This window comes from Hypanus sabinus, chromosome 16 (assembly GCF_030144855.1).
Source record: "Hypanus sabinus isolate sHypSab1 chromosome 16, sHypSab1.hap1, whole genome shotgun sequence".
NCBI lineage: Eukaryota > Metazoa > Chordata > Chondrichthyes > Myliobatiformes > Dasyatidae > Hypanus > Hypanus sabinus.
This window is the reverse complement of record NC_082721.1, coordinates 58,288,906-58,316,897: the sequence shown is the minus strand read 5'-3', so window position 1 is coordinate 58,316,897 and position 27,992 is coordinate 58,288,906. Positions and strand designations below refer to the sequence as shown.

The window sequence follows — 27,992 nt, the reverse complement described above, 5'->3', positions numbered from 1 at the left end:
GCTGGGCCCTCTAGGTCTGGATATCCCTATCCTCTCCACATCCACCTTATCTAGTCCTTTCAACATTTGGGAAGTTTCAGTGAAATAAATTTATTTCCTTTTGAAATAAACACCAACATTGCACTTGCCTTTTTTACCACAGACGTAAATTAACCTTCTGGGAATCTTGAATGAGGATTGCTAAGTATCTCTGCACCTTTGATGTTTGAATTTTATCTCCATTTAGACAATAGTCTGCGCTTTTGTTCCTTTTATCAAAATGCTTTATCATACATTTCCCAACACTATATGCCATCTGCCAATCTTTTGCCCATTCTTCCAATGTGTGTAAGTCCTGCTGCAATCACATTGCTTCCTCTGCACTACTAAATACTGAATACTAAATGCCCCTCCATCTATCTTCGTATCATCCACAAACTTTGCCACCAAGCCATCAATTCCATTATCTAAATCTTTGACAAACAATGTGAAAACATGCAGACCCATTACTGACCCTTGAGGAACACCACTAATCACTGGAAGCCTGTCAGAAAAGGCCCCCTTTCACTGCCTCCTGCCTGTCAGCCATTCCTCTATCCATGCCAGTGTCTCTCTTGTAACGCTATAGGATTTTATATTGTTAAGAAGCCTTATATATGGCACCTTATCAATTTAAGTGCCTTCTGAAAATTCCTTAATGTACTTGCCTCTACCACCATCCTGGAGAACCCTTTTCTTCCCCTCTCCAGGTCCCCTTCTCCTCCAATCTCCTTCCCCTACCTTCCTCCATACTCTTCCCCCACTACCCCTCTCCCTAGATCACAATCCCCATCCTCCACCCACTCACAACCCCTTCCATTCCCCCGAACCACCCTTCCTCCTCTTGCTTCCCTCTATCTTCCCCAGGACAACTCTGCCATCCTCCTGCTTCCCACCCCTCCACTATGTTCCCCCTCACTCCATTCCCATTACCATTCTTCCCAGATCACCTTCCCCCCCAATACTTCCACCCCCACATCTTCCCCCTCCCCAGGACCACTTGCCCTCCCTCTCCCCTCTGTAGGATCATCCAGTCTATGTATTGTCACACTTGTAAGAGCCCCTCATAAACTCTGGCAACTCTATATCTGGGCTTTGCTGATTTGGGAATGGTAATATCATAGAAACTCAAAGGCAGGTGATTATTCCATCTCACTGGGGATAGTCACTGTCTGGCGTTTTATTGTCATTGTCATTTTCTACATGACATTGTCAGCCCCTGACAAAATGTTGTATAAAACTTGCATGCAGACATAGGTTGCTTCTTACACTCAAGGAGTTCAAATGGATTTGAGCATTGTGTAATCATCAATAAAGCAACTAATTTCAAACCTTATTATGGAAGAAGTGTCATTAATGAACTAGTTCAAGATGGTTGGACCCTATGCAGAGGAACTCCTGCAATAATATCCTGGGGCTGGGATGATGGACCACTGATGCCCATCTCTTTCATCTAGCTAAACTTCATTAGGAGATTTGGCTGTGATTCACAGTATAAGCAAGGACTGTTACAAACTGAATGTACAAGTGTGGTTTATATCCACGTCAGAATGTGTGGCTGATGTTAATGAAAGTATGTGAAATGAGATTGGTGTTGTTGAACTCACTCAGAGTTAGGTTTAATGCAGGAACAACCAAGTGTGTGTGAAAGTGTGAAAAAGATTTGTCTTCTGTGTGAGAGTGTGTGTTGCTGAGTGTGTGTACATGTGTGAATGTGTGTGAAAATGACAGCGAAAAAAAACAGACTGAGATAAAAAGCTAAAACTGATTCAGATTACTGAAGAGTGCAAGGATCTGTGAATAAGAAGGGAGATGTGCTGCAGAATTGACCAGGAATATATTTCTGTTGTAGAACTCACCAGAAATGCAGCCTATTCAACCCAACCCCTGAGCAATAGGACCTCTCCTCTTCTCATACTTCCTATCATCAACCATGGCTGTAAGCCTCTATTCTTTTCTTCATCCCAAACATCTCTGGAAATACCAAGGTCTTCAGCCCAGCCTCTCCCAGTGCTGGAGAGTTCTATGCCCTCTCCGCTCACTGGATAAAGAATTTTCTGTATTTTCTGACTGGTAATTCAGTAGTTTAATGAGGAATGGAAAAAACTGGAAGTGGAAAATCTGTGCGTCACATTCCAATTTTACAATCCAAGTGAAAAGCCCTTCTCTGATAAATAAATTCTTGAAGTTACAGACCTTATGACTGTAAGACATGGGAGCAGAGTTAGGCCATTCAGTCCATTAAGTTTAATCATCATGGCTTATTTATTACCCATCTTATGTGCCTAAAACTCATTGAGAGTTATAGTCACATAGAGAGTCATACAGCATGGAAATAGGCCCTATGGCCTAACTAATCTCTACTGACCATGGTGCTTATGAAACTAGACCCACTTGCCTATATTTAGCCCATATCCCACTAAACCTTTCCCATCTATGTACATGTCTAAATGTCTCTTAAATATTATTGTTGTACCTGCCTCAAGCACATCTTCTGCAGTTTGTTCCATTAGTGCACCACAGTCATCATGAAGAAGTTGCCCCTCAAGTTCCTTTTAAATTTTTCACCATCCACCTTAAATCTATGCCTTCTGGTCCTTAGTTCCCATTCTCTGAGAAAAAGATTCCCTAACCTATAGCTCTTATGATTTTGTACTCCTCTATAAGGTCACACCACATCAGTTTCCTACATTCTAAGGAATAAAGTCTGCCCGACCATTCCCTGTCACGTGACTTTTCAAGTTCAGGCAGCATCCTTCCACTTCAATGATATCCCTCCTATAACAGGACAAGGGTGATATCAGGTTTAGTCATCATCCTAGTCAACCATGGACTTCTTCGGTGCCTGTCAATGTCGTGTTGAATCCAACAATAAGAAATGCACATGGACCTCTCAATGAAGTTTAACCAAACTTTATACAATCTTCAATCAGGTTCAGACCTGTACCTAAGGAGAAATATAAAACCATAAATCCGTAAGACATAGAAGTGGAATTGAGGAGTCTCTTAGGCCCATAGAGTCTGCTCCATTATTTAAAGTGGCTGAATTATTTTCCGTCTCAACTCCATTCTCTTATCTCATACCTGTAATCTTTGACACCCTTCCTAATCAAGAATTTACCCATCTCTGCTTTAAATATACCCAATAGCTTGGTCTCCAGAGCCACTTTGTGGCAATGAGCCTGAAAGGATAGTGTACGTCAGATGTTACTCCCGGTACCTGGATCAGCGTCATCAGGTACCCCCTCATTGGCAGAAAAAGAATTCTAGAGTTGTAGAAGCAACTGGGATAGGGGCACTTGGTTCTCCTCATGTGTGACGCGAGCATGGATAGAGTTTTGACTGCGAGGCATGAAGCAAAGAGTGGGAATAAAGGGAGTCTTTTCTGGTTGGCTGCCGGTGACGAGTTGTGTTCCACAGGTGTCAGAGTGCTGGGACCGCTTCTTTTTACATTATATGTCAATGATGTGGATGATGGAATTGATGGCTTTGTGGCCAGGATTGTGGACAATATGAAGATGGTTGGAGGGGCAAGTAGCTTTGAGGAAGTAGAAAGGCAACAGATGGACTTAGACATATTAGGAGAATGGGCAAAGAAATGGCAGACGGAATATAGTGTTGGTAAGTGTATGGTCATGCATTTTGGTGGAAGAAATGAAAGCATTGACTATTTTATAAATGGTATGAACATTCAAAAATCTGAGGTGCCAAAGACTTGGGAGTCTTTGTGCAGGATTTCCTAAAGGTTAATTTGTAGGTTGAGTTTGTGGTGGGGAAGGCAAATGTGATATTAGCATTCATTTTGAAAGGACAAGAATATAAAAGCAGAGATCTAATGTTGAGGCTTTATAAAGCACTACTGAGTATTGTGAGCAGTTTTGAGCTTTTTTCTAAGAAAGGATGTGTTGACATTGAAGAGGGTTCAAAGGAGGTTCACAAAACTGATTCCAAAATTGAAAGGCTTATCATAGGAGGAGCTTTTGATGGCTCTAGCTCCTGGAATTCAGAAGAATGAGGAGTAATTTCATTAAAACCTATCAAATGCTGAAAGTTCTTGATAGAATGGAGAAGATGTTTTCTATGGTGGGGAATTCTCAGACCAGAGGACACAGCTTCAGAATAGACAGACATCCTTTTATAACAGGAATGAGGACCAACTTATTCAGCAAGAGTGTTGTGAATCTCTAAAATTCATTGCCACAGGTGGCTGTAGAGGTTAAGCCTTTATGTATATTTAAGGTGGAGGTTGATAGACTCTTTATTAGTCAGAGCATGAAGGTATATGTGGAGAAGGCAGGAGATTGGGGCCAAGAAGGAAAATGGATCAGCCATGATGAAATATCAGGGCAGACTCGATGGGCTAATTAGCATAATTCTGCTCCTATATCTTATGATCTTATGACCTTATGTTGGGGCCAGTAAAAACAGGTAGGAGCAAAGTAATAGATACAATAGGATGGATAGTTTGAAGTGTGTTTATTTCAATGCTATGAGTATTATGAGTAAAGGTGATGAACTTAGAGCATGAATCAATATGTGGAACTATGATGTTGTGGGCATTGGAGAGACTTGGTTGAGATACAGACAGGAATGGGTGCTTAATGTTCCAAGGTTTCAATGTTGTAAAAAAGATAGAGGGGGAAGTAAAACAAGTGGAAGGTGGTAGTTATACTACTAATCAGGAGCCATATCACAGCTACACTCAGAGGTGACATAATGGAAGGTTCGTCCACTCAGTCTATATGAGTAGATCTTAAACAAAGGAAGTTTGCAATCACTGTGCTGGGATTGTACTACAGACCACCCAGTAGCCACCATGACATTGAGGAACAGATATACAGGCAGATTTAAAAATATTTTCATCATGGGGGACTTCAGCATTCCTAACATAAAACTGGAATTTTCTTAGTGCAAGTGGTTTAGATGAGGTAGAATTTGTTAAGTGCATCCTGGAGAATTTCCTAAATCAATATGTAGATAATCCAAGAGGAGGGGTTGCACTGGACCTGGTGTTGTGGAATGAGCTTAGCCAAGTGACCAACCTTTCAGTGAGTAAGCAGTCAGGGAACAGTGACCACAACCCCTTCAGTTTCAGGATAGCTATAGATAAGGATAAGCATAGACCTTGCAGGAGAGTATTAAACTGGAGCAGGGCAAATTATGAGAGGACAGAAAACGTATATTCCAGTCAGAAAAAGGAAAAAGGAAGGCAAGATAAGGGAACATTGGACGACGAGGAAGGTGATGAATTTAGTCAAGAAAAAAAACATAGTATGTAAAGCTTAGAGAGCTAGAATTAAACAGAGCCCTGGAGGACTATAAAGAAGGCAGAAAATAACTCAGAAACCAAGAGAGACCATGAAAAGTCCTTGGCAAGTAGGATTAAAGAGAATCTCATGACATTTTATGCATACATCTGGAGCAAGGATAAATAGGGAGAGGGTGGGACCACTCGAAGATAAAGGGGTGAACATTTGCTTGGATTATGAAGGAACTGGGTGAGGTCCTTAATTATTATTTTACGTCAATATTTATCAAGGAAAAGGATGTGGAGGATAGTGAGATCAGTATTGAGAGTGTTAATGTCCTTGGGCATTTCGAAGTAAAGGGGGAGGTAGTATTGTGTATCTTAAAGAGCATTAAGATGGCTATGTCCCCAAGGCCTGGTGGGATATACCCCAAGTTATTGAGAGAGGCTAGTAAAGAGATTGCTGGGGTCTTGACCAACATCTTTGTGTTCTTTTTAGCTGCTTGAGGCCACAGATAACTGGCAAGTAACAAATGTTGCTCCATTGTTTAAAAAGGGCACCAGAGATAATACTGGAAACTATAGACTGGCAAGTATCACATCAGTTGTAAGGAAGTAACTGGAGAGAATTCTTAGGGATAGGATTTATGAGCATTTGGAAAACCATGGCCTAATTAGGAGACTCAGCATGGTTTTGTGAGAGGTAGGTTGTGTCGTACTAACTTGACTGAGCTTTATGATGAGGTGATGAAGATATTTGATGAAGACAGAGCTGTGGATGTGGCTACATGGATTTCAGTAGGCATTTGACAAGGCCCCTCATCGGAGGCTCATCCAGAAGATATAGGTGCATGGGCTCAATGGTGAATTGGCCATTTGCATTCAGAATTGGTTTGACCACAGAAGACAGAGGGTGCTTAAGATGTCATAAGCTTCCAATAAAGCTGGCAGCGTGCTTAGGGTCAACCAAAGGTGTTATTGTCTTTTTAAACACATTAGTTATATTCATGAGACCTTGCTGAACATTAAGAACTTAAAGTAGGCAAGTTTACTCCACAGTAAGTTGCTCGTTGGTGGGGAAACTGGAGGAGCTAGATTTGGTGCCAACCATAATGCTTCCTGTGTCTGAGAGATGTCAGAGTGGGTTCAAGAAGGACATGTTCAGTCTAACAGCAAGTACTTAGTCACTTTTCTTGTGATAGCATCACCCATTTGGATTTGTTGTGCTACAAGTCCAACTAATTGTTTTTTTGGCAAATGTCAGGGGAGCTGCTTGGCTTCAGTTGTAGCAAGGACTAGGCCTCAAGCTGTGATGTCCCCTGTCTGCAACCATGCAGGGGGAGGAATCAGAGTTGGGTGCTCCACTGGAGTGCAGGAGGTGGTGTGGCATGGTGTTCATGCTGTAGGCAGCGCTGTCTCCCAGTGTTCACCCAGCAGAGCACATGATGTATTGTGTTTGACTGCAGACTGCTGCAACATTCATGGACTCAGAGACTTGGACTATTTTTTTTCCTGTGACTGTATTTTACTTATATAAGCGCTTGCTATCTTATGTGCTATTTGTGCCTTGTTGGTACTGTGATTTGCACCTTGGCCCTGGAGCAACACTGTTTCGTTTGGATGTGTTCATGGGTATTCATGCATGGTTAAATGCCAATTAAATTTGAACTTGAACTTAATAGTCGGAGGGCCTTTTTCTAACTGATCTATGATTAATGGTGTTCCACAGTGATCTGTACTAAGACCTTTGCTGTTTGTGATGTATACAGTGTAAATGACCTGCATGACAATGGAAATGAGTGGGTTAGTGTATTTACAGATGATATGGAGTTTCATGATGTGTGGATAGCACAATTGACTGACAAATAATGCAGTGAGATATAGATCATTTACAGATATGGGTGAAGTTTAATCTGGTCAAATGTGAAGTGTTGCACCTCAGTATGTCAAATGTAGAGACAGTACACTGTTAAACATAAGACTTTTAAAAGTGTTGATTAACAGAAGGATCTTGCAGTCCAAGTTCATAGCTCTCTGAAAGTGCCCGCACAGGTTAAGAAGGTACATGACATACTTTTCTTTATTAGTCAAAGCACTGAGTTCAAAAGTTAAGTAGTTATGTTGCAACTTTATAAAATTCTGGTTAAGCCACATCTGGAATATTACATACAATTCTGATCGTCATGTTATAGGGCATTTGTTGAGGCTTTAGCGAGGGTGCAGAGTGTTTTACCAGTATACTGCCGGGATTAGAGGGCACATGTTATAATGAGAGGTTGAACAAACTGGGGTTGCTCAGCAATGGAGGCTGAGGGAGATCTAATAGATATAAAGTTACAAGTACAGATGAATAAAATGTGCATAAATATATACTTTGTAAATTCTTGTTGCTCTTCATAGCTTGTTGCTCACTGGGTGGCAACCTTGCTGTTCCTTTAGCATTTGTCTATTTTTTTCCAAAGCCGAGTTGCTAGTTTGACACTCAACACAGCACAAATGGAAAGCGTGCAAGAAGCCAGACAGATTCGAAGCCGGGGCCACTTGCCTCGAAGTCCAGTGCAGATGCCGCTGCACCGATGACCAGCTTAAATACATAAATATGTAGCCACTGTTATAAAATGTAATTTAAGGTATTTATAGTGCAGTGTATTCCCAGTATGGGAGGTTGAACTGTGATAAGAGGCAATGCATTTGTGTATGTTCAGAGTTTGATCTCCAAGTTGATTTCATAGGTGAGGTGAGGTACCTTATTCTCTACACCTGCAGGAAAAACATCTTCCGCCAAACTGTCCTCAGATAGCAAAGGTCCGTAGTAGGACACTGGCAAAGATACACCACTTCCCATCTCAATCTCAGTAAAGAAGACAGCAACAATACCATTCATCATGCCAGACTGTCCTCTGAATGATTGAGAGAAAAGACATTTGAAGATCAGTGTTCAAATCTGGCACAAAACTCTTATTTTACTAGGTAGCAGAAATCCCTGCCTACCTTTAGACTTGAGATCAGTACCCCCCACAAGAAGTTCCTTGGAGCTATAGAACAATACCAGCAATTTCAACTCCATGAACTCCATTCAGTTTCACTGGATAATAGGTAAACCTCTCACAGGCGTGCATCCCTGAGGCCAGCATGGCATTTTGTCAGATGTGTGAGGCAGCTCCCTCTTAGGATACAGATCCCCGGTACAAGCTCAATTATGGGACAAGTACCAGATGGACAGAGAAAAAGGTCTAAGGGTATTAAAACCTCTCTGAAGGGAACACAGCATCCCTGCCTATTCTTGTGAATCTCTAGCCCATGACCTTTCAATGTGGAGAAGAAATGGTATTGAGATCTTTGACAGCCTTGAGGCCTGGTATGACAAGCCCTCATGCACACCCCCGTAGTCACTTCCAGCCCCATCTGTGAAAGAATTTGCAGTTACCACAATGGCCTTACTGGCTGCCTCAAGAACAGTGTGGAAGACATCCTCAATCCATGAAGAGGACATTTAAAGTCTTAGACACAGCTGCTTCAATCATCAGCAAATATTCAGCTGATGTGACTGTTTGGAGGACACTCCCTCTAGGTCTCTCTGCACATGGATTTCCTTAGACTGAATCCTGGATGGCTGTTTGTAAGATCAATGAGAATGGATTTAGGAGAAGAGGCAGAAGAGGTATGAAGAGATAGTTTACACAGCAAAGGTAGCAGGACAAGATTCAACAGGGATGCTGAAAAGGTAATTGGGCTAAGATTGCAAATGAATATTTTATAGGGTCATAGAGGATTATCTCAGGTCACACTTAGAGAGATACCGAGCAGTACAGCACAGGAATAGGATCTTCAATCCATCATATTCTCGCCAAACTTTTTGCCCATCTACACTATCTTTTTGCCCGTTTTCCCACATTAGGACTGAATCCTACTATGTCTTGCCATTGAAAGTGCCTGTTTAATGTTTTTACATGTAGTGATTGTATCTGATTTCACCACCTTCTCTGGCAACATGTCCCAATTATCAAGCATTCTTTGTGTAAAATAAACTCTTTGCCCTCTTTTTCTTGGTAACTCTAATACAGGATGCATTTTTGACTACCTACCCTATCTATACCTCTCATCTAGGAAAACAAGCCAGACTATCCAATCTCTCCACATAAATAACTAGAGATAACTGGAGTCCTCTAGTCTAGGTAACATACAGGTGAACCTCTTCTGCACTCTCTCCAATGCAACCACATTCTTCTTTGGAGTGGATTAATTGGATAATTCTTTCCAAGAGCTAACCTAGGCACCAAGTCCCCTCCACCCTTAGCGCGCGCGCGCACACACACACACACACACACACACACACAAACACCCCAAGCCTCACTGAACCAGTTGGCAGAGCTCTGGACCACTGATCTGGGGAAGTAGGTATAAAACCTAAGCAACTAAATAAATCAGAACTTTGAAAAGAGGCCAATGTCAGTCAGGGCAATCCTGAAATGATGGGAGGTTGTGAAAACATTTCTGGCTTACTGACGTCCACCAGGAAAGGAAGTCTGAGGCCTTTCCAAAGGAGATGGGAAATAAATTCCAATAATGTCTACCATAAGACCATAAGTCATAGGAACAGAACTAGGCCATTCAGAATATCAAGTCCTCTCCACCATTTCATCATGGCTGATCCTAGATCCCATTCAACCCCATACACCTACCCTCTCACCATATCGCTTGACGCCTCAACCAATCAGGAATCTATCAGCTTCTGCTTTGAACATACCCACGGACTTGGCCTCCACCAGTCTATGACAGAGCATTCCACAGATTCACCACACTATGACTAAAAAAAATCCTCCTGTACTAAAAGTTCACCCCTCAATTTTGAGGCCATGCCCTCTAGTACTGGATACCCCACCAGAGGGAACATCCTTTCCACATCCACCACATTGAGTCTTTTCAACATTCGGTAGATAGATCCCCACACATTCTTCTAAATTCCAGTGAGTACAGGCCCAAATCTGCCAAACACTCCTCGTATGTTAATACCTTCATCCCTGGAATTATCATTGTGAACCTCCTCTGGACTCTCTCCAATGACAATGCATCCTTTCTGAGAGAAGAGGCCCCAAGCTGTCTACATCCTGTCAGTCAATCAATTCAACTCTCAAATGCACCTTCCTTACAATTATAGGGTTCATCATCTCTGATCAATTCCCTGCTACACAACACTGACATAATCCTTCAATTTACAAGTGGTGTTGTTGATATCTATGATGATGATGATGAATCTATGAGCTTTCATGTTGCAAATGTTAGTTTCACTGACCAGGATTCAATCATGTCCTCCGGCATCGTCTCTGCGGAGTTTGCTTGTTATCCCTGTGACCACAAGATTTCCCCTGGGTACTCTGTTTCCATCAAAACCGAAAAGCATGCAGGTTGGTGGGTTTAATTCACTAATGTAATTGCCTCTAGTGTAGATGGGTGGTAGGAAAATTGAAGGTAGTTGATAGCATGAGAGATAGGATGAGATACAGAGAAATAAGTCGGGGTAAGTTAATTTATTATTGTCACATGCACCAAGAAGTAGTGGAAAACTTTGATTTATGTGCTATCATACAGATTATTTCATCTCAATGTATCTGCATATTGAGGTAGTACAAGGCAAAACAATAACAATGTGTTACAGCTGCAGGGAAAGTGCAATGCTTACACCTTACAATAAGGTGTAAGGCCATGATGATGTATATTGTGAGGTCAAGAGTCCATCTTATTGTACTAGGGAAATGTACAAAAGGTGTTATAACAGTGGGGAAGAAGCTGTCCTTGAATCAGGTGGTACATGCTTTCAGGCTTTTGTATCTTCTGCCCAATGGAAGAGAGGAGAGAGGAGAATGTCCAGGATGAGTGGGGTCTTTGATTATCTTGGTTGTTTTACTGAGGCAGTGAGAAGTGTAGACAGAGTCCATAAATGGACTGAGCATGGAATGAGTCCATGATATGCTGAGCTGTCTCCACAACTCGCTTCAGTACCTTATAGTCTCAGGACAAACAATTACTGAGTGTTGTCTAAATAGGATTGCTCTATGAGTCAGCATTGATTCGATGGGCTGAATGTCCTCCAATGTCAAGAGAAAAAATGAGGTCTGAGAGATAACTCCTCATTTTTCTTAGATAGTATAACCATTGGATCTTCCTCCAACTCTGCACAACTGACTTGCTTCAAGGAGCTTGACCTCCTTCCATCCAATCTTCCCAGTTTGCTGAAAAGTCTGAAGCAAAAAACAAATGTACTGATCAGGCACTTTGCCTACCAGGAGGTCATGCAACCAGTTAGAATCTGTAGAAGTTCAAGAGTGTCTTTGGTGACATACCAATTCTCTTCAAACTCCTAATGAAATATGCCTGCTGACATGCCTTCTTTTTAATTGCATTAATATGTTTGGCCCAGGATAGATCTTCAGAGATGTTAACATCAAACAACTTGAAAATGCTCACTCTTTCCACTTCTGATCTCTTGGTGAAGTCTGACACGTGTTCCTGAAATCCACAACAAATTCCTTGGTCTTCCTGATGTTGAGTGCAAAGTTGTTTTTGAAACACCACATAACCAGCTGATCTATCTCACTCCTGTGTACCTCCTCATCACTATCTGAAATTCTTCCAACAATAGTTAGGTCATCAACAAATCTATAGGTGGTTTGAGCTGTGCCTAGCTGCACAGTTATGGGTGTAGAGAGAGCAGAGCAGTGGGATAAGCACACATCCCTGAGGTGCGCCCATTTTGATCATCAGCGAGGAGGACGTGATACTTTGGATCCACACAGACTGTGATCTCCCAATGAAGAAGTCAAGGATTCAGTGGCAGAGCAAAGTATACAGGCACAGGTTTTAGAACTTGTTGATTAGAACTGAGGGTCTGTTTGTGTTGAACACTGAACTGTAGTCAATAAACAGCGGCCTATTGTCCAGGTGATCCAAGGCTGGGTGGAGAGCCAGTGAGATTGTTATCTTCTGTGGGCCTATTGTGGCAATAGACAAATTGCAAGAAGTCCAGGTCCTTACTTAGGCAAGAGTTAGTTCCAGTCATGACCAACCTGTCAAAGCACTTCATTACGATAGATGTGAGTGCCAATGGGCAATTATCTAAGGCAACTCACTGTGATCGTCCTGAGCACTGATATGATTGTTGCCCTTTTGAAGCAAATGGGAACCTCCAACTGCAGCAGTGAGAGATTGAAGATGTCCTTCCACAACGGTCTTGATAAAGCTCGTGATATTTGTGGCACATTCATTCAGACTCAAAGATGAATCCCTGAATATTGTCTAGACAACCAACTCAAAGCAGTCCTGTATGCTCTCCTCCACCTCCCTTGGCCATACCCTCTTAGTCCTCCCCACTGGTGCTGTGGTTTTTAGTCTCTGCCAATATGCTGTGAGTAGATGTACATGAAATGAAGTGGGCCTAAATGGGTGGTGGGACGTTTAGCCTGCAGTAGGCACACAAAGGTAAGCTCTTAATATGTGTGTATTAAATGCACTACTCCAATAAAGATTCCAGGAGCCTGAGGTCCCAAACCACCAGGTTCAGGAACAGTTATTACGCTGCAATCATCAAGCTCCTGAACCGGCAAGGATAACTTAACTCACCTCAACACTGAACTGATTCCATAAATCAATTTCAAGGAACCTACAAATGTTCTCAGTATCATTTATTTACTGTTTTATTTACTATAATTATTGCTATTATTGTTTTTGTATTTGTATATTTTGTCTTCTTTTGCACATTGTGTTTTGCATTCTTTGTGTGTAGAGTTTCATTGATTCTAGTGTGTTTCTCTCTCTACTGTGAATGCCCACAAGAAAATGAAACTCTGTGTTGTATATGGTGACATATATGTACTTTGATAATAAACTTACTTTGAACTTTGAGATAAAATTTGAACTGCTGTGTGCCTCTGTTTTTAATATCTTCAAAGAGAGAATATGGTGTTGTCTTAGAGCAAAGCATTGAGAGGAGATTTGGTACAGGCATACACAAGATAGGGTAGATTGGGTTGGGGAAGCCATTCCCAATAGCAGATGGTTCAAAGACCAGGGGGCAGAGGTTTACAGTCCTGGGCACAAGATGAAAGCAGGTTGCGGGAAAAATATTGCTATAAAGGGAGGGATGATGTGTGGATAGGAAGCAGTTTCTTCCCCCAGGCAGTGAGTCCCTAACATCCCCCAGGTCTCTTCATGAATGAAGTGCCAGTTTACTTTCTAATGAATCTAACTTTTTCTAACTGTCAATATTCTGGAATATATATTAATATTTGTTAATTTAATTGTGGTAATGTTACTTCATGTATTACGTATGAGTAATATGTACTGTGTTATGCACTTTGGTCCAGAGGAATGCTGTGTTATTAGATAGTATACAGTTGAATGACAATAAACTTCAACTTGAATTTGGTTTGGATTTGACTGCCTGTGGGTCAATGGAAACAAGATCAATCAGCATCTTCAGACAAAACTGGATAAACTGATTTTTTTTAAATATAAATTTATGTTGCCAGTATTTATCAGTGCCTTCATCCTTCACTGCTCTTGAGGACAACACAGTAGCATAGTAGCTAGCATAATGCTTTACAGCACCAGTTATCTGGGTCAATGCCCACTGCAGTCTGTAAGCAGTTCATACGCTCTCCCTGTGACCATGTGGGTTTCCTCCAGATGCTCTGGTTTCCTCCCACATTCCAGAGATGTATGGGTTAGGGTTAATGAGTTGAGTGCATGTGGTGAGTGTTAAAAGCTGCACAACAAAAGGAGTAAATGCATGGTGGGGGATGGGTGGAATCAGCATACAGGTATAGGTACTGATTACAGAGTTAATGGAATGTTCATCTTTATTGCAAGGATTCAAGAGACAGAATTACAAGGTGAGATTGATTAACTGAGGAATTTATTCTTTGGACAGTGGGAGACTGAAGGGTGATCTTACAGATGTGTATAAAACTATGAGAGAATACAATTTTTAGGTTAATGTGTACAGTTTCCCAGGGCTGGAGGGTTAAGAACTAGGGAGAACATATTTAAATTGAGAGGGGAAAGGTTAGAACATTGGCTGATTGGTAGGAGGCAGTGAGTGGGAATAAAAGGATCCTTTTCTGGTTGACTGCCAGTGTCTAGTGCTGTTCTGCAGGGGTCGGTGTTGGGACCACTTCTTTTTATGCTGTATATAAATGATTTAGATGATGGAATACATAGCTTTGTTGCCAGGTTTGCAGATGATAGGAAGATTGGTGGAGGGGCAGGTAGTGTTGAGGAAACAGGTAGGATGCAAAAGGACTTAGACAGATTAGGAGAATGGGCAAGAAAGTGGCAAATGAAATACAATGTTGGAAAATGCATGGGCATGCACTTTGGTAGTAGAAATAAATGTGTGGACAATGGAGAGAATGGAGAGAAAGTCCAGGAATCTGAGATGCTGAGGGCCTTGAGAAAACACCCTGAAGGTTAACTTGCGGTTTGAGTCAGTGATGAGGAAGGCAAATGCCATGTTAGCATTCATTTCAAGAGGTCTAGAATGCAAGAGCAAGGAAGTGATGCTCAGGCTTTGTAAGGTACTGGTGAGGCCTCACCTTGTGTATTGTGAACAGTTTTGAGCCCTTCATTTTAGAAAAGATGTGCTGGCATTGGAGAGGGTCCAGAGGAGGTTCAAAAGGATGATTCCAGGAATGAAAGGGTTATCATACGAGGAACGTTTAATAGCTCTGGGCCTGTACTTATTGGAATTCAGAAGGATGAGGGGAGATTTCAATGAAACATTTCGAATGTTGGAATGCCTAGACAGAGTAAATGTGGAAAAGATGTTCCCCATGGTGGGAGAGTCTAGGACAAGAGGGCACAGTCATAGGATGGAGGGGTGCCCTTTCAAAACAGAGTTGCAGAGAAATTTCTTAGCCAAAGGGTGGTGAATTTGTGGAATTTGTGGCCAAATGCAGCTGTGGAGGCCAGGTCATTGGATGTATTTAAGGCAAAGATTGATAGGTTCTTGATTGGACATGGCAGCAAAGGTTACAAGCAGAAGGCTGGGAACTGGGGTTGAGGAGGAGATAAAACCAGCCATGATTGAATGGTGGAGCAGACTCGATGGGCCAGAAGGCCTCATTCTGCCTCTACACCTTATGGTTTAATAGGAAGCCTGAGGAGTTATTTTTCACCCATCAGCACCCAGGGTGCTGGTCTATACATGGAACAAAATGCCAGAGCAAGTGATTGAACAGATCCATCAACAACATGTGAAAGGCGCTTAACTAGGACATGGTTAGAAGGATTATGGGCCGAATGTAGGTAAGTGCAACAATTTTGTTTATTTTATTTAGGAATAGAGCACAGAACAGGCCCTTGCGTTCCAAAGAGCCGCACCTCCCAGCAACCTACATATTTAACCATAACCTTGTCACAGGGAAATTTACAATGATCAATTAACCTACTAATCAGTCTTTGGATGTAAGAGGAAACGGAAGCTTTTGGAAGAAACCCATGTGGTTCACAGGGAGACTGTAAAAACTCCATCAAGTCATACAATCAAGTCCATCAGACTCCAAACTCTGGAACACCACAGACCTTAATATCATTCTGCTAACCATTACACTACAGTCAATAGATGGGCATTATGGTTGATATTAAGGAGTAGGGAAGTCCTGATGCCAAATTACAGAGCATTGTTGGGCCTGCATCTGAAGCACTACACAAGAGTCTGGTCTCCAAGCTGATGGAAGGTTACACGTGCTTTTGGAAGGTAGCAATGGTTCTTGGCACACCTCCAAGCTGAGGAGATCTGTAAGCCCCATTCCAAAATCCATTGTTATGGTCCTGAGAACTATTAATCAGGAGTGAGCTAGAACACTCCACATGCCAGGCATCAAATTGGGTGGCAGGAGCTCATTGGGCCATGACCTTGTTTTTGCAAAATCTGTAATAACTTAGGTGATTCATTTATAATTTATAATAAATATATAAGGCACACTAAAGACAACATAAGGTCTTGATGAAGGGACTCAGCCCAAAACATCGACTGTTTATTCCTCACCATATTCCTGACCTGCTGAGTTCCTCTAGCACTTTGTGTGTGTTGCTCACGGGTGCAAATCTTGTGATTATAACAAAGTGGAAATAGTCTTTAAGTATAGATTAATATACACTGGAATCTGCATCCCCTCCTGTAAACAGGAAGAACCAGAGAACTACAGTGCAGTCAGAGTGCAGATTCGCAGAGAGAATGATTCCACCTTTTGTTACCTTTTCAGGTAATTCTGCATCAGACAAAAATGTTTAGTAAAATCCATTTGTTTTGGCTACCGTCTCCATCACTGAGCAGAACAAATGGAGAGAGGGCAGGTGACATGTCTGAATGTCTAGCAGATGCTCAGAATTAATTTAGGAAATATTAGAAATGGAGTTGTACCAGAGGCGGATTTCAGACTTGAGTTGGATCCTCTCCACATCTCTTGACTCATCCCTCACCTCTTTGTCCTTTTGTAGGATGGCTGTTGCTGGGTGACCCTGGGGATCACCGCTTCAGTTCTGTGTCACCTGGCATTTTGAGGGTGCTTTAAGACTTTATCTTCTCAGAGACAAGGTGATGATGAGAATCAGAAGATTCAGGTCAGTAAGGCTACACTCTCAGACCCTTTGCTGTTGCTCATATTCAGATTCCAATTCTAATTCTATTCTGATTCTGATTCAGATATATTTGTCACATGTATAACAAAGCATACAGTGAAATATGTTATTTGCATTAACAACCTACACAATCTAAGGATGTGCTGGGGACAGCCTGCAGGTGTTGTCATTCATTCCACTGCCAACATGCCATGCCCACAATGCTTGGCAGAACAAAACACAACACAAGAAGCAAAAAAACACCAGCTTCCACCCACCCACCCACACAGACAGCCCTCCAACCTCAGACAGGCCTCAGGGCCTCTGACACCCAGTCGACTTCAGACTCATAGATCCAGGGCTTTGGATATCAGGCTTCAACTTCTGGACTTCTGATCAACCTTTGAGTTTCAGTCTTTGGTATAGACCACAGGACTAGATGATGATGTGACCCCAAGCATCTCTCTGATTGCTATCGCATTTTCATTCTCTCTACAACCCTTTCCACTATAGCACACAGATCCCTACTTGCCTTCTTCTCACATTGCTTATCTCTGCCTTATTGTGGCTTTTACAAACGTTTTCATTTCACCCTTCTTTCTATATACTTATGTCATACATATGTCAGTGTTCTCAGGCATATAGCTTCTCCTTACATTGAAAGCATGTGTTCTCTCCCCCACCCCTCTCTCTCTCTCTCTCTCTCTCTCTCTCTCTCTCTCTCTCTCTCTCTCTCTCTCTCTCTCCCCTCTCCCTTTCTCCCTCTCTCCTCTTTCTTTCTCTCTCTCACTCTCCCATTCCCTCTCCAGCACACAGTGATTGCAAACATCACTCCCTGTTGTGATATTCTATTCCAACATAACCCCTGGCCAATTTCATCTGTATTCTGTCAAAATTAACAATTTTTTGAACACCTTGCATTTAAATGCTTGAACCTGTGCAAGTTAACAGGTCTTGTCATTGTGTAACTTTTTCTTCCTGTGTTTTTCACCTCGGCCCCAGAGTAAAGCTGTTTTGTTTGGCCCTATACGTGGGTATTCATGTATTGTTGAATGACAATTAAACTTGAACTTGAACGAAGGGTCTTGGCCTGAAACGTCGACTGTTTATTCCTCTCCATAGATTCTGCCTGACCTGCTAAATTCCATCAGCATTTTGTGTGTGTTGCTCTGGATTTCCAGAATCTGCAGAATTCCTTGTATTTATCATTCCTTGCCTTCTATGCATTTCAAACAAAGACTCAGTGATTAAATGCACCTTGTTGCAAAAAAAATCACGTGAGCCTGATCTTAGATATGGGTGGCATACTGTACATACTTTCATGAGAACAGTTTAGGAGATGGGTGGGTTACTATCTGTTCAAAGATGAATGTTATCATTATGCCATGTACAGACAGGATTTATAGATTTATATGACATATCAAAGTTCCCGGGTGATAGTTCACGTTAGGTCGCTTTGTGAGGGAGTGTGTCAGGCAATGATTAAACGGCACTCCACTCCCCATGAGTTGAATGAGACCAAATCATGTAAATAAAGAAACTTTCGCTGCTCCAGTGACATTGCTCAGCTAAATCTAAATGACACCTGAATCATTAAACATTTCACTGCTGCCGGATTAATACTTCCTTTAATCTTTCCGGCTATTTGAAATCTGAATGTATTTTTGTCACATGAGCATGTTCCATCAGCACGAGGGAATTCCGCCCTTGTGTCTATTTCATTATTCCAGAAGGTCATGACTCGTTTTTCTCCTGCATTCATCCGCATCCCTGGATATCAGAAATACCCTGTATTCCTCAGCATTCGAAATATCCCCAATCCTTCGTGTCCTGAATCCTCAGACGTGAATACTCTCAATCAGTGGGTCTCCCCAGTCCCCCTAAATTGACCATTGCAACCACCCCCCCCCCCCCCCCCGGTTGAAGAAATGTCTCCTTATCTCTGTCCTGAAAGGCCACCCTCCAGTACTGAGACCACGACCCTAGTTTCGGTCATTCCGGCCAGGTCATCCCTGAACCGGCCTTGTGTAAGAATTTGGTCGGTTCCCCGTTCAAAAGCTTGGGTCACAGAGCAGACTAAAGCAGCTACTCGTTGACAGTCAGGGTCTCGCTGGATCCTCATCTCCCGCGAGTATAACCTTCAATTCTTCACGTTGAGTTCATTTCTCACAACACGCGTCCTAATGACTCCAGTTGGGAATGAACAGTTCCTTTCAGTGGAACAGAAACTGTAAAAGCAATTAGACTCTCGCCAGAAGTTAATTCTCAGGTTTCAGATTTCGAGTTATCCCCTTTAGAGAGCCCGTCGCCCTGACATTTACACCACCCTTCCCAGAGAAAATGCACTCACATTGGCCACTTTATTAGGTTCACCTGTACACCTGTTCGTTAAAGAAATATCTATTAAGTCACGTGGCAGCAACTCAACGCATAAAAGCATGGAAGCACGGTCAAGAGGTTCAGTTGTTCAGACCATACATCAAAATGGGGAAGAAATCTGATCTAAGTCACTTTGAGCGTGGAATGATTGTTGGTGCCAGACAGGGTGGCTTGAGCGACTCAGAAACTGCTATTTGCACGCTCATCTCTCGAATTTACAAAGAATGGTGCGAACAACGAAAAAAAAACATCCAGTGAGCGCCAGTTCTGCGGCGAAAACATCTCGTCAATGAGAGAGATCAAAGCCGAGTGGCCAGACTGGTCCAAGCTGAAAGGCGGCAGTAACTCAACACATACCCACGCGTTACAACGGTGGTGCGCACAAGAGCATCTCCGAGCACAAAACACGCCGAACTTGAAGTGGATGGGCTACAGCAGCAGAAGACCACGAATGTACATTCAGTGGCCACTTTATTAAGTTCAGGAGGTACATAATAAAGTGGCCATTGAGCGTATGTCCAACTTCCTGTTGGAGCATTTGCAAATGCAACGCGGTTTAAACAGGAAAAACCATTTAACTATCGGTCAAAAAATATCCACTTCTTCCCTCTACTGCCGAATCTGCTCCATTTAACCAGTCCGGAGATTCTCTCTCCACCCATATTGCCTGACCTGGTGAGTATTTCCTGCACGCTCTGTTTCCTTTCACTCGCTGAATTTGGCCTCCTTTGGTAAAAAAAAAACACGCATCCAGAAAGTACTTTAAAAGTGGTAAACGTTGTTCTTATGCAATGATGTTTCCATTAGAAGTTAATATATTCCGTTTATATTTTAGAAGTTTTAATTCCTGCAGCGCGAGGCAACTATCACATTTCGGAACACATTATTCCCCTTGTCTTCGACGTCCTCACTTCCGCACTGGTCTCTCCCCAACCTTCCTCCCTTTCCCTGGAGAGATAAACTTAGCCCCCTTTTAACACCCCCTCCCCCGCTGCGCTATCCAGCTGCACAGTGGAACGATCAAGGGGCAGGTTTCGAATCCTAAACACAAGATTCTGCAGATACTAGAAATCCAGAACAACTCATACATAAAATGCTGAAGAAACTCAGCTGGCCAGGCAGCGTCTATGCTGTCTGACCTGCGGAGTTCCTCAGCATTTTGTGCGTGTTGCATCATACGAGACATTTCATAATAATTTCATAATAAGGAGAAGTTTTCCACGTATAAAAATAAACGACAGCTCACCCCGACGGTGTCTGGTGGAAGGGAACACATTCCCAGAAGTGTTTCAGTGGCTGAAAAGTTCTGAGATCCTGGCAAGTCCGCAGACTCACAGAAAGTTCTATAAGGAGTTATTTACCAGAGGAAAATAATATGAACATGGGAATGCATTGGTTACAGTACAGTACTGGTATTATGTACGTGATACCTCGGCTTAAATGACGTGGTTTTTGTTTAATCTGTTTGCCGGCATATAATAAGGTTGGGGCGTACTTCCTTGTAAACAAGGTCTCTGTGGTTTATTAATAAGTATACATTAAAAAAATTATCCTGGTGATGCATTAACTTACCACCCCCACCCTCCCCACCCGCCTTTTGCTGTTAGCACCTCTAGTGGCCGCCCACTGAAGTACAAGACCAGTGTGTTCAGGTTATACTGATGCAGTCAGTGTCCCATCGGGTTTATCCAGTGGAACAGGCTGGATAAATTGCGAAAGTGTCACGCACACAAGATGCTGGAGGAACTCAGCATCAATAGACGGGAATAAACAGTCGATGTTTCAAGCCGTAACCCTTCATCAGGTTTGGAAAATAAGGGTGACAAGCCAGAATAAGAAGGCAGGGAAAGGTGTCAGGTGAGGGGTGTGACCAGTATGGCAGGATGGGAACGGGGGAGGGAAGGAACTGAGAAGATAGGAGGTTCTTCCACTCTCTCCTCCCTTTTTTCATTTCCCATTTTGGCTGTCCTCATACTCCTCTTCTCCTCATTTCCAGTCACCTCCCTCTGGTACCCCTCTTCCTTCCCTTTCTCCAGTGGTCCAATATCCTCTCCTATCAAATTCCTTCTTCAGTCCTGTACTACCTCCTCCATCAATCACCTCCCAGCTTCTTGCTTCAGACCCCTCCCCTGCACCATTACTTACCAGCTTCTCACTTCATTAAAGACAAGGACAACCATAAATTAACACAAAGTTAAATTGACATAATTTATACATAACTTATAGGTGTATAGAAAATAGACATAATGCTAACTACATTTCTTCTTCTAGATTCTGGGTTCCTTCTTCTTCAGCCTCTTCTGCTTGTCAGCTCCCAGTTTCTCACTTCATCCTTCCTCCCACAAACATGCATCTGGCGTCACCTATCACCCACTAGCTTATACTCTTTATCCTCTCCCCACATTCTTATTCAGACTGCTGCCCCCTTCTTTTTCAGTCCTGATGAAGGGTCTTGGGCCAAAATGACTTGCTGAGTTTCTCCAGCATTATTGTTTTGGATTGCCAGGATCTGCAGAATCTCTTGCATGCACTTGGCTCAGCCATTTGCTGGTGAGCTGTAACAGCATTAGGATTCTATGATCCTACAGTATATCAATGACAAGAATAATTCCCACACACCCCTCTCCCACCACCCACCCCATCAGACCATCTCGACCGGCTTCAGAGCCCTTTGTTCAGGGGTGTGAATGATCATGTTAAACATTAATGGAGTAAAATATAATGGGAAGCATTGAGAGAAAAAGGGAAAGAAGGTATAAATGAGCTAAAGGGGGGGGAGAAGGAAAATGAGGGAGGCTGAAGAAAAAAAGGATACAGAGAAAAGGGGAGAGGTTTATTAAAAGGGAAGCAAAAAGAGGAGAAAATAAAAGAACCAGAGGAAAGAAAGGAGATGGTAGAAAACAGGCAGAGAACTGGTTCAAGAGAGGAGTGGAAAAGGTATTGATTTTTGGTTAATGTTAACGAATCAGAATCAGGTTTATTATCACCAATATATTTCAGGAACTTTGTTGGTTTGCTGCAGATATACAGTACAAACATAAATATACTATAATTGAATTGAATTGAATTTGCTCTATTTCTTAAAACTTTCACATATGAGTAAAAATCTTTACGTTATGTCTCCATCTAAATGTGCAATGTGCAATTTATAGTAATTTATAACAAATAGTATGTACAACAGGGCAGTCAATATAACATAGAAATACAGTTGTGTCAGCACAAATTAAGCAGTCTGATGGTCTGGTGGAAGAAGCTGTCCCAGAGCCTGCTGGTCCTGGCTTTTATGATGCGGTACCATTTCCCAGATAGTAGCAGCAGGAACAGTTTGTGGTTGGGGTGACTTGAGTCACTAGTTACAATAATAAATATAAAGGAATATTGAGAAGTGCAAAAGGAGAGCAAAATAGCGAGGTAGTGTTCATAGGTTCAATGTCAATTCAGAAACCTGATGGGTTTGGGGAAGAAACTGTTCCTAAAACTTTTATTGTGTGTCTTCAGGCTCCTGTATCTCCTCCCTGATGGTAGTAATAGAAAGAGTCCTAAGTGGTGAGGGTCCTTAATAATGAATGCCACCTTTCTGAGGCATCCACTTTTGAAAATGCCCTTGATATGTTGTGCCCATGATGGAGCTGGCTGAGTTTACAACCCTCAGCAGCTTTTTCTGATCTTATACATTGATGTGATGCAACAGGTCAGAATGTTCTCCATGGTACATCTGGAGACATTTGCTAGAGTCTTTGGTGACATTCCAAATCTCCTCAAATTCCAAATGAAATATTATATCAATTAGAGAAGGGGGATTGTGAACGCCTATGTATGTGTAAGCAATTGTGCAAGTGCAAATGTACACAAGAATTCAAGTGTGAATGATTGCATGTATGAATCTGTGTGTGTGTGTGTGTGTGTGTGTGTGTGTCTATCTTAGCATGTTTTTCCAAACTGGGTTTGTGTAAATGAGTGTGAGAGCTGGGAATCTGGGGTCATGGTGAAGGGAATGATTCCTGGCCAGGTTGTGTTAATATATTATTAACTCGTGAACTATTGGGCATATTGAACTGTGGAAACATTGTCGGCAGTTATTTGGTTCATTCTGCAATTTCTGGACTTGGTACTTGCATAAATAGTCTTTAACAAATCAGATTAACATAAAGTAAGTCAGAGAAACAGAGTCAGTTTGGTGCTTAAGTGAAGAGTGAGTGGCCATGCAAAGCCACACAATATAGGCATTATGGTGTAAGAGATCCTTTGCAATACGACCAACAAACTGAGTAGAAGTAACACAGAGAAATCTAGAGGAACACAGCACGTCAGGCAGCGTCTATGAAGGGGAATAAACAGCACCAGTCCTGATGAAGGGACTCAGCCTGAAACATCGACTGATAATTCTCCTTTATAGATACTACCTGACCTGTTGCCTCCAGCATTTTGCATGTGTTGCTCTATATTTCCAGCAATTGCAGAAACACTTGTGTTTATAATTTGAGCTGATAATAGTTGCAATACCTCAGTATGCTGACATAGTGATATCAATATTGGAGAAGAATATGCAGACTATATGCAGACTAACATTATCCAAAATTCATATTCTCCCATCTAGTTATTGTGTACCATATTGCGTCAATACTGTGTCAGCCTCATATAAAATATAACATTTAAAATTAGGTTAATGCAGTAGCATCACCGTCAGCGCGACGCTTTTACAGCGCGGGGCGTTAGAGTTCGGTGTTCAATTCCGGCGTTTTCTGTAGGGAAGTTAGTACGTTCTTTCCGCGTGCACGTGAGTGTCCTCTGCATGCTCCGGTTTTATCCCACAGTGAGTTGGTCATTGTAAATTGTCCTGATTAGGCTAGCGTTAAATCGGTGCGTTGTTGGGCCGGTGGGCCGCAAGGGCTCGTTCTATACTGCATCTCAAAATAAGTAAATAACCAGATACCGACAATATTAAAGCAATGTTTATATGTTTTGGTTCCGGCGTCTTGACTGTATACATTTAATAATGCGTCCATATATTTCAGTAACTACTTTCAGATTTAGTGATAAATTGAAACTAAATGTTAATTTTTCACTACGGAAATATGGGATCAACATTCAAAACCAATTAATTAAATTAAACTGTTTCAATTGTCAGGAGAGAGATGCACATGGTAAAGCCAATACAAATGATAGGCAAAACTAACTTATTCAATCTTTCAAATAATTTGGCAGTTTGCTTCCAACGAATTGTTTTTCGTTTGATCGGCACCTCTTCTGGCTTAGCGTGAATGTGATACGTTTGATGCCATTGTGTTTCGATTGAACACATCATTAAGGCAAATTTAGTCCCGCTCTTACCCAGAAACTCTTTTACATAGCTTGCCTGCAAACATATTTTAATAACAGAGCGTAAACGCATCCCACTTTATCTTAAAGCAACATGCCCCACTGGAAGTTAACCCGTTTTTCACAACACACTTGTACTGCGCATTAAGTATAATACACAGGACATCGTTTCAGAAATACTTTCTAAACAAAATATTACAAATCGCTTGTGAAATGTGTTTACTTAAAACTGCTTCAGCCGTGAACAGTTAATAAATATTAAGCAGAACCAAACTGTTGAGAGAGTCCCATGTTTGCGCCAGATTGGCTCTGTAAATTTTGATTTTCAACGGTAGGTTTCTTGAGGTGCCACGTAATCTCGCTGAGTGAATTTGCCGCATTACAGCGACATACTTGTCAATTAGAAATGTCAAGGACACTTAGAATGGGCACGACACTAACATGAAACTGGTGGAACATCTTGGAGGCCGAAACTGTTGGCTATCCCTTGTAGATTCGTTCAACCTCGTCCTCACCGTGAAATTCAATTAATTTCGACAGCTTTTGTTTTTCCTTTGTGGTTACAAACCGGACTCAGTGTTTATTTTTTTAATGGAATGTGTCAGTTTCATCCCAAGCTTGGATGCAAAATGCAATTGAATGGCAATAAAGTGGAATTAAATTTAAAAACAAACTTTTCGTACTTTTGATATTCCAAGGATTGTACAAGCTCTCACGAACATCAGAGTGCTCATCTGTAGTTGTAACAGCAATGTGCATTATTTATTCATTAATAATTTATACGTCAGTTTGTGTGTCCCAGAAGAAGGAGTGTTTGCAGATTAAACTCTCGCATTAATAAAACAACTCGCATCTGCTAAACTGGCGTGCTGCTAACTGCTCCGCTCAAGTCCGCAACAAAAGCCCGATCAGTGCATAAGCGCATGCACCAGGAGCTCCCTTCGCCAACGTTCAGCGCTGTCTGAATAACCTTTCCCCGGATTTTAGGCAATATTCAGATAAAGCGGTGACTGTGAATACAAACCTCTGCGACAGCAGTGTTCCAGCCCTCTCTGCAAGGCATCCCTCTTATAATATGAAAACTTCCTTCAACTTAGAAAAACCGCGCATCATTCTCTGAGAACTCATATAACATACTAGAAATAAAATTATAGACACAAGAAATTCTTTAGATGCTGGAAATCCAGCGCAAAACATGCACAGAATACTGGAGGAACTCAGCAGGTCGGACAGTATCTGCGGAGGGGAATAAACAGCTGAGGTTTCTTGCTGAGCCCCTTCATTAGGACTTGAATTGTTTTTTTTCCGTTATATCTGTTCCCCTCTCTCCTCCTCCCCCTCCCTAAATTTCTCCTCTCTCTTTCTCATTCATTCTACTTTTGCTCTCTTTTTGCACTCTACACACACACTCACACATACACACACACCACGCACACACTACACACACTCACACATATACACACACCACGCACACACTACACACACTCACACATACACACACACCACGTACACACTATACACACTCACACATACACACACGCACTACACATATATACACACACCACGCACACACTACACACACTCACACATATACACACACCACGCACACACTACACACACTCACACATACACACACACCACGTACACACTATACACACTCACACATACACACACGCACTACACGTGTATACACACACCACGCACACACGACACACACTCTACACACACACATACATATTATAATTTAGAATACTTTGTTGCACTATAATGCTGCCGCAAAACAATAAATTTCACGACATATGTCAGTGATATTAAAACTGATTCTGATTTTGATTCGTGTTCCGCTCTCTCATTTTTTATCCATAATCTCCTCTCTGTTCTCTCTTTAATGCCCTTTTCTCTACAATTTTTTTCTTTCACTCCCCCACCCCCCCCCCCTCCACTACCTAGTACTCTCTCCTTCCTTTTGTTCTCCCCCTCTCGTTTTCCTCATTTTCTTCTGGTATCAAAAAGAAGCTTCGGTTTTCCCTCGACCTAAGGAAGATCCTGCTGACATTCTGTACTACACGTCATTACAGCCAGCGGCTTCGCACAGACCAGTACCTATTAATTTGAACCCACTTGAAGTGCTAATGTCGCCACTTGCTCTGTATGCCTGCAAAATATATAATTCGAATTGTTCCAACTGAATAGACATGTGCTTGCTGACTTTCCAAACGCCCGATCAAAACCGGCTCTGTGCAGTTATATCAATAGCAGCTTCTCTTTCAGATTACTGCTGAGTATAAATGTGTAACACCGTCTCTATCACCAATGATTTATTTTTTATATGGTGTTTAATTATTACAGCGTTTAAAATAGCAATTTTGCTCAGAATTGATGTTCCATCAGGCCCCTGAGCCAGTGTAGATAACTTTACTCACTCCAGCACTGAACTGATTCCATAATCCTATGGACTAGCTTTGAAGGGCTGACTCTACAACACACGTTCTCAATATTATTTATTTATTGTTATTATTTTTATATACACAATGTGTTCTCTTTTGCATATTGGTTATTTGTCTTTGTAGTAGCTTTCATATGCAGTTTTCCATTGATTATATCGTGTTTATTTGTATCGACTGTGAATGCCTGCAAGAAAATAAATCTCGGGGTTGTATATGGTGACATATATGTACTTTGATATTGTTTAACTTTGAAATCTCGAGAAACGAAAACAGACTCTGACAAACAACTCAATCTGCAAAGGATGATGCTGTGAAGCTGCAATATTTATTGCAAAACCTCTGTACACAATAATGCAACATTGCTTACAGTTAACCGAAGAATTTTTTTTTGTAGTTTTCCTTTCTCGAATAGGATTCTGATTTTGCATGACACGTAAATATATTTGGAGCATTCCAATCATTTTGTTTCTTGGATGACCACAGTGAACGTGGTACTGCGGAAATCCTGATTTAGCAGTATCCCGCTTAATTTTAACAGTCCACTCTGCCTCTTATTGCCTCTTGTCTGGATATACCTGCCTATATACAAATGCCCTCACACCATGTCACTAAAGCTTTCCGATCTGTGGGGTACTTCCCTGAATTTTGCTCCTTTTCTTGCGGGTTTGTGGCAGGTCTAGTGTGATATTTGCTTCTCCGCCAGGCTCTCAGCAACCTCCCCCTTCCCGCCCATCTCCGCTGGTGTCAGGTAAATCCTCAAAACTCAATTGCAGAAACTGTGCCCCTTTCTAAGCTGCTCCAAATAAAGTCTGAACAAAACTAGACGGTGGGACGGCACGTAAACTGCAAAGTGTGGCCCTGTGCGTCATAAAAATAAAGTCGGCCAACTTCAAATCGATGGGAAACGCACTCTTAAATTTCTCCATCTGCGGGTCTCCTTACTGTAATGACTGAACATATTTTAC

The 27,992-nt window shown here is 41.9% G+C and overlaps 1 long non-coding RNA gene across 2 annotated transcripts in view; it reads left to right on the top strand.

Moving 5' to 3' along the window:
• Window positions 1-27,992, top strand: part of LOC132406342 (uncharacterized) — an 82,075-nt gene that overhangs the window by 38,391 nt on the left and 15,692 nt on the right. For both annotated transcript variants that reach the window (XR_009516137.1, XR_009516136.1), the window contains one exon: window positions 16,763-16,885. This is a non-coding gene — a long non-coding RNA (uncharacterized LOC132406342). The remainder of the gene's footprint in view (window positions 1-16,762; window positions 16,886-27,992) is intronic.